Source organism: Magnolia sinica, chromosome 15, assembly GCF_029962835.1.
Source record: "Magnolia sinica isolate HGM2019 chromosome 15, MsV1, whole genome shotgun sequence".
Lineage (NCBI taxonomy): Eukaryota > Viridiplantae > Streptophyta > Magnoliopsida > Magnoliales > Magnoliaceae > Magnolia > Magnolia sinica.
This window is the reverse complement of record NC_080587.1, coordinates 20500739-20508923: the sequence shown is the minus strand read 5'-3', so window position 1 is coordinate 20508923 and position 8185 is coordinate 20500739. Positions and strand designations below refer to the sequence as shown.

Genomic DNA, 8185 nt, shown 5'->3' with positions numbered 1-8185 from the left:
GTGATTTCTACACGAGACAACCTCTTTGCTCCTTCATTTGTGGATATTCACAAAGCCATGGACTTCATTCATAGTAAGTGACTTGTTCTAATCACAGGTATACATGTACGGGTCCTTTGGCTCCATTGAGATGTCAACTTTTCATGGTACCAGTTCTGGCCATTTTAGTGTAAGGATTAGTCATATATTTCAGCCCATGATCAAGGGCAAAAGGTTGCTGCTATAACTGTTTGCTTGTTTGATATCTACAGGTGGGATGTTTGTTCTTAGATGGTCACACATGTAGCATGTGGAAACATGTCATACATGTGTATGGATAAATATAATTCTTATCTACACTAAAACTAACATTGTCATTTAAATGAGTCCCTTAATTTATTTTTTTACCGAACATGGACTGTCTCTTTGACCCATGCCCTATGGGCCATTGATTCTAAAGTTTTAAATCTTTTCACAGCAAAGATTTCTCAGGCAACCACCTTTGTCTATACATTTTCAGACCCACAATCTGGATAATTGAATATGAGCAGAGATCCAATGGCTATGTATTCGAACAAACAAATGCTGGCTAATATGATTTGCGGATAGTCTAATCAATCAGATTTTTCAAACGATGATTTCATTAATGGGCGATTAGGATTTGAGGCACATGCCATGTGTAAGTTAAGAAAGGCCACCTAACGAGTATGATTTGGGAGTGGATTAGGTGACACTCAGGACTCACCCAAGAGGGTGTGGCCCTACCTTGGAAATTCTCCGTACCTGAGTATGATTTCATTAAGGAGAGGCTTGTTTCTTGCATGCCACCTTGGCATGTGCAGTTGCATGCCCCTCAACAAATATTGGGTCTCATATCCTAAGCAATGGTGCTGTTTTCTGATGCACAATACTCTGTACATGTGGAGCAGTGAGTGGGGATCCAAGTTTTTCATTTAATGCACCTTATATGGAATAGGGATGGGCAGAACATTTTCTTCATTGAAGATCACAACCCTTTGATGATTGCCCTGATCAAAGTGTTACAAGTGCTAGAAGTCCAAGTCCTGTAGAGAATTTTGAAGGATAGTAGATTACATCTTCTATGGAGAGGCCTATCAGATCACTGATCTGAATAACCAAACAACAGTTTCAAATATGTTAGTTTGTTGCTGAACAGGACCCAGTTTCTTCATTCCCTCGGGCAAGCCCAAGTAACGGAATCCCTTGAGTATTGAGAATATTCTCAAAAATCTAATTTCTGCGTTTGCAAACTGGGAGAAAAAACAAATCTAAGAATCTCTTATTTTTAGATTTGGATCTGTGTCCCATTGACTCATAATGGCTTTTTATTTTGGTTTCAAATGCATTGAGCTTTTCCTTCTTTCTTTCTTTCACTTTGTTGGTCATGTGGGTTATTGGTGTTGTGTTTAGTGTTCAATAGGGGTCTGCATCATGTTTTGTGATATTTGGAATTTTTTGATGGCAGGGTTTGGGACCCTACTCTGCCAGCATAAAGAAAGTGGAGAAGGAAATCAAAGAAATGGCCAAGAAGGTCTATGACTTTGTGGTATGTTTCTTGGTTTTATTTTTGGCACTTTTAAAAATAATAATTTATTAATGCATTAGAAAAATTAAGGAACATGGAAAATCATTGCATAGTTAGTTTGTGATTGAGGCATTTCATTATGTCAGTTGATATCGCCAAGTTTCATTGCAAGAAGTTTTTCGGTGCATTCTCCTTGTCTCCATCATTATGGGCTTTTCTTAGCATTTGCCCCTCTATCTGCATTATAAAACTTTTTGAATAGGAAGATTTTGTTTCATTTAAACAACAGGAATAAAACAGTCAGACACTGGATTAGCTGCACCCAGCTAGGGGAATCTTGTTTCTGATAAACAAATGATGCAAGAGGAGAAGCTTCTTCAGGTAATCTTTAAGAGTGCTGCCTGTTGTTTTGATTATGAATACATGGCATGTTGTTCGACCTTACATGTGTGTTTATTCATGTTTTGAGCAGGTTGGAAGAAGCACAAAAATAATAAACCAGAATTCAGAGGATGCAAAGTATGTAATAAATGTTAAGAAAATTGCCAAGGTATATTTTCTATGTGATTTTTGTTATTTTTGGTATAACTTGAGAAACTTGGCACATTTTGATGGACCTAATTCTTTCTGTAACTGCTGTTTGCTGTTGGTTTGGTAGATAAAGTTTCACCAACAGATATTGAAGAAGGCATACGTGTTAGGTAAGTTCAATTTTCCACTTTATAGTTTTCTTTATTAATTTCTTTGACTTTCTTTCCTTTTTCTTTTTCTTTTTTATTTTTTTGGAAATGACTTTCCAATGTTTTGTTCATCTTTGATTTAATTAGGATGTTTCCTTCATGATAAGACATGCAATTGTAATTGACATGACTATTACTCTTTTACCCTGGCTTTGGGACCAGCCATGGTAGAGCCATACATTGACATCACTCGCAGCACAAGACACCACTTTTTTTGAAAGATAGCAAGAAAATTTCATTGAAAGGCACTGAAGTGGTGCCAGAAAAACATACACAACCAAACAAGGCAAGAAGCACAAACCAACATTTGTAATCACAAAAACATAAAACTGCACCAAAAATGAAAACTGAAAATGGAAAAGGAAAATCAAGGTGAATGCTTCTCATAAGGTCCACATTATTTAGAGTAGAATTAGATAGATCAAAAACTGATTACCAAAATCAACTCATCATTACAACAACAACAACAACAACAAAAATGAAATATTAGTTTTGAAGGCTAATCTAGAATGCATTTAGCTAATGCTTTCGAAGTAGAAATTATATTATGCGAGAAGTGAGTAATGAGTATTTTAATTCTCATATAAGAATGCTTTTGTATGAGCGTTTTTCCCATTCTAGGAAAAGCACCTGGTGACCCAATGCTGTAAGTGTGATATAGCATTCAAATTCACAAGTTACCAAGGATATTTATGCATATGTCATTTTTTTTTTTAAAGATACATACATGCATACCAAGACATATATTCAATGTTATTATGTAAAACATCAATGATCAATAATATTTGTTGTGTCACCACATGAAATTCAGTGATTGAACTAGTAGTGTTCCAAAGTAAAACTGATAACTTGAACTAATGTAGTAACATTCATCCTTTTGGTCTATGTTTCCAGATACATTTGATGGCATAAAACATGATTCTTGCACCTTTTTCTGTTTGTACCAAATATCTTGATTTTGAATCTCCTTATTGTAGCACTACGATAATCAATGTCAAAATATTATTTTCCTTTCAATGTCTCTTATGGGAACTTCATTTTAAAATGTCATGGATGTTGGTGCTCTAAAGATGCTCATTAGCACAAGTCTTCCTACAAGGTGCAACTTTTTTACCTACAGGAATTAAGCCACTAGTAGTCTAGTACTACACAGAATCTTGTCAGTCTTCAGAAAAGTTCAAATAGTACACTTTGAAGTAATCAAGTGTTCTCATGTTCAAAATGTTAGACAGGCCACATGCCTTGTTAGCCGATTCTATAGATGAATGATGTATAAATGGAAGATTTTGTATTTATCATCTTGCCTTGTATAGCCATTGTAAAACTCTATATATTCAACCCTTCAGGGTTGTCTCAAATACACAGAAAAGAAAAGGAAAATCATTTTCGTCCAAGCCTTCATTGTTTTTGCTTTGTTTACATGGTATCAGAGCCATACCGATCCTAATCCGGCATCTTCTTCATCACCGGCACCACCATCTGTCAGATCCGGCACTCCCCTGTCAGATCCAGCTCCTCCCTTGTCAGATCCGGCCCTGCCCTGTCAGATACGGCCCTCACAAAGCTCGTCCGATCGTCCCAAGCTCTGTCCGCACCAAGCTCTATCCGATTGTCATCAAGCTCTGTCCGATCGTCCCCTGCGCACCAAGCTCATCCGATCGTCCTAGGCTTGTCCACACGCCCCTGCTACACGTTCCCTGCACTCGACCCTGTGCACGCACCTGCTACACATCCCTGCGTATGCACCTGTGCACATCCTTACACATGCATATCCATGCTGCATCATCTCCTACTACGTCTAATCCCTACTCCCTCTTCTTCTCCTGCTGCATTTGCATCATCTCCTGCTGCATCCGATCCCTGCTGCATCCAATCCCTGCTATATCCGATCCCCACTGCAGCATCTCATGCTACACCTATTGCTGCACGTCCTGATCTGTTGGTCTGTTGTTTTTTTTTTTGTTGGTTGTTGTTCTGATTTGTGGCTGCAAGCTTCTTTCTTCTTTCACACCATTCTTCTCTCATCTCTTGAAAAGATGCGAGAAGTTGTGGAACTCCCCATGCTCCATACAGAGAAATTTGTGAAGCTCGGCATTGATCCTCTGAAGGGGGTGCTCTGCTATGGCCCTCCAGGAACAGGCAAAACTTTACTAGCTAGAGATGTAGCCAACATAATTGATGCCTATTTTATTTGTGTTATTGGAAGTGAGCTTGTTCAAAAATATGTTGGAGAGGGGACCCGGATGGTTCGTGAGCTTTTCTAGGTTGCTACTATGACATTTAATGAATTTATTTAACAGAGATTAGAAGGTTTTCTTACTGTTAGTTCTATTCAGATTCTCTGCTAGTTCATTTTGGCTGTCACCATTTACCAATCTTTTTTATATTCTGTAGATGGCAAGTTCAGAAAAAGGCTTGCATTGTCTTCTTTGATGATGTGGACGCGATAGGTGGTGCTCAGGTTGATGATGGTGTGGGTGGAGACAATGAGGTCCAGCACACAATGCTTGAAATTCTGAATGAGCTCGATGGCTTTGATGCTCAAGGAAACATGAAAGTTTTGATGGCAACAAACATGTTAGAAGCATTAGTTGTCAAATAGCCTTCTACTTGTTATTCACATGTCTGCCCACATATTATTTCTGCCCACAAACAGGTTAGCATCATTGATGGTGTCAAAGTTTGTTCAAATGAAGATTTTTTTATTTTTTTTCAGTAATGTTTAACATGAAAATTGTAAGAAGCATAGTTCACAACCAGGGCCTAAGACACCCGAGTCAACTTTACTCACTCATTTGGATAATCTAAATTGAAATATTCTTTTCATCTTCAATGTCTCTTATGTGAATTTCCTTTAAAGATTATGGGTGTTGAGATCATTTCTCTAGCTCAAAAGATGTCCACTAGAACAAATCTTCCTTTGGGATCTTCTAGACAAGATATTAACATACGGGAATTAAGACGCTATTGCTGAATAGAATCTTGTCATTCTTAAGAAAATAGCAAATAATACACTTTTAAGTAACCGAGTAGTCTCATGCACAAATGATTGATGTTGAAAGTTTGACATGAAGATTACTGAAAAAAGCATTGTTCTCAAACCTGGCTGGTCAACCTAAATCTCACCCTAGTTTTCCATGTCCATACTACTTGGTCATTGACTGGCTGGGTCAGGTTACCAACCATTCCCAGTTCAGGGCAAGTTTCACCCTAATTTTCCATGTCCATGCCTGGTATAGGATCAGAATCACTCCAGCTTCTTGAATCCTGGGGAAGAAGAAGAATTGCAGTTTTGTTTAATGTTCAAAGTTAGTTCCACAGTTTGATAGCAAGATATGAGCTGCTGTTTGTTCACATACTGAGGCAGAAATCAGTGAGCTCCTAGTGAGTTAAGGGGTGCATTTGGTCATTACTCCCCAATGTAGAAAAGGAACAACTTTTTGCTGATTTTTTTCTCACCATGGTTTTGTTGCTAGACAACATGAAAATTTCAGTGTGGTTGTCTTTACCAGGGTATATTTTCCTTGCAATGATCAAGCAGCCACTAATTTTTTTATGGATACCACTCCAGGTGTGCTTTGCCAACCCTGATTAGTTGGGATAAAGCTTAGACAATGATGATGACTCCAGGTACACTTTATTGTTAGTATGTTTCCTTCTTGTTGTGATGTTGTCTTCTTCTTCTTTTTTTTCTTTTTTTTGTTTAGGTAGTGGAACTCCCCATGCTCCATCCAGAGAAATTTGTGAAGCTCAGCAATGATCCTCCAAAGGGGCTGCTCTGCTATGGTCCTCCAGGAACAGGCAAAAGATTACTAGCTAGAGATGTAGCCAACAGAATTGATGCGTGCTTTAATTGTGTTATTGGAAATGAGCTTGTTCAAAAATTTGTTGGAGAGGGAGCCCGGATGGTTCATGAGCTTTCGTAGGTTGCTACTATGACATTTAATGAATTTATTTAACAGAGATTAGAAGGTTTTCTTACAGTTGTTCTATTCAGATTCTCTGCTAGTTCATTTTGGCTGTCACCATTTACCAATCTTTTTTATATTCTGTAGATGGCAAGTTCAGAAAAAGGCTTGCATTGTCTTCTTTGATGATGTGGACGCGATAGGTGGTGCTCGCGTTGATGATGGTGTGGGTGGAGACAATGAGGTCCAGTATACAATGCTTGAAATTCTGAATGAGCTCAATGGCTTTGATGCTCAAGGAAACATCAAAGTTTTGATGGCAACAAACTTGTTAGAAGCATTAGTTGTCAAATAGCCTTCTACTTGTTATTCACATGTCTGCCCACATATTATTTCTGCCCACAAACAGGTTAGCATCATTGATGGCATCAAAGTTTGTTCAAATGTCTGCCCACAAATTATTTCTGCTCTATCCTGCTGTCAATCGTGCCGGTACTTTGTCAAATTTCTGATGAGTACGTGTGCCTAACACTGATGCTGAAGTGTGCATCTGCTGTCTCTCTCTCTTTCCAATGGCAACTTTATTTCCAATAGGAGTGTGTCTGCATTTGCTGTTTCCTATGATGCCATCTGTTTCTACAATTTCTCAAGTACTGTAACCTTGTCGTTAAGAGTCATGATAATCTGTTGTAAATTATGGTTCTTGGGTGGAGCCAAGTCTAGCCCAATTGTGGAAGAAAATTGGAAATTCCTGTTTTAAGTTTTCAATAGGATCTTGAAATGATTTATAGAGTCGGAATTCTGATGAATGCTAAAATAAAATCGTAATTTTCTCTATAACCTGCAGGCTGATGATGCATCTCACCCATTTGCCTTTTGTTTTCCCAATGCATTTCAGGCTTGACACACTAGATCCAGCATTGTTGCATCCTGGACGACTAGATTGTCAGGTTGAGTTTGGTCTGCCTGATTTGGAGAGCAGGACACAAATATTCAAGATCCACACATGGACAATGAATTGCAAGAGAGATCTGGTTTGAGTTTCTTGCTTGCCTCTGCCCCAACTCAACTGGCAAATGATGCTGAGAGCCCCTCTTATACTCTTTTCTGCCACGCAACTGTATCATAAAATCTTTTGAATGAAGCAATGTTATGTTGTATGCCTCTGCCTATTTACGTTGGACAATGCCTTGACCTCTTAGTAATCAATTTGCCAAATGCAATATCTTCTTAACCCTAAGGGAGTCTTTAGACTTGTTTTCTTGTACATTCGGTGTATCTTTTACAACAAACTCATTGCCAAAACTTTTTGTGAATACATTGGGTGTGAGCTTGATCCTTGGGCAAGACTCCTATTCTAGTTTTACACAATTTAGAAAGTGGTGCAGAAACATGTCCAGTTGTACTTTTCAATCCAGATGATCCAAATCGGTGACCCAACTATAGGTGGAGTGTAACCTAAAAATTTCACTGAGAAGATAATAATAACCATCTGATTTTCCCTTTTAATTTTAATCATCCACTTAATGGCCATTAGTAGGGTGGTTAGCATTGCTTGGTCAACATGATTTTGGCCATTAATTGGGTGGTTAGCATTGCTTGGTCAATGTGATTTTAGAGACATGCTCCATCCTCTATGACACCCACATTTTGAATGGTCTGGATAGCTGTATGTCAGAGTGCCACAATTAGAAACAGGCATAAATATTGAGGATTTCCTGCACCATTGAAAGCACAAGTTGGTCTTCAGAGTATTAGCAAGTACATACAACTCCCATGGACAATAGTTTGAGCTCAACTAAAAATCTTCCATTTTCAACACCAGAAATGGCATCAATTGGGTCTTCATTCCTATGCCTGCAATTTTAGATATGAAGACTAGACAATTGTATACATCCATCAAATTATAATAAAAAAAAAATCAATGACAAAACAGCCTCATAGAAGACACTTGCATTTACGGAGTGCTAAAAAGTAGAAACAGGAACTAATGATCTTTGTATTTGCATGTG

General features: G+C 38.2%; 1 pseudogene; it reads left to right on the top strand.

The window, feature by feature from the left end:
• Positions 1-863: 863 nt before the first annotated feature.
• Positions 864-8185, top strand: part of LOC131226871 (26S proteasome regulatory subunit 7-like) — a 12581-nt pseudogene continuing 5259 nt past the window's right edge.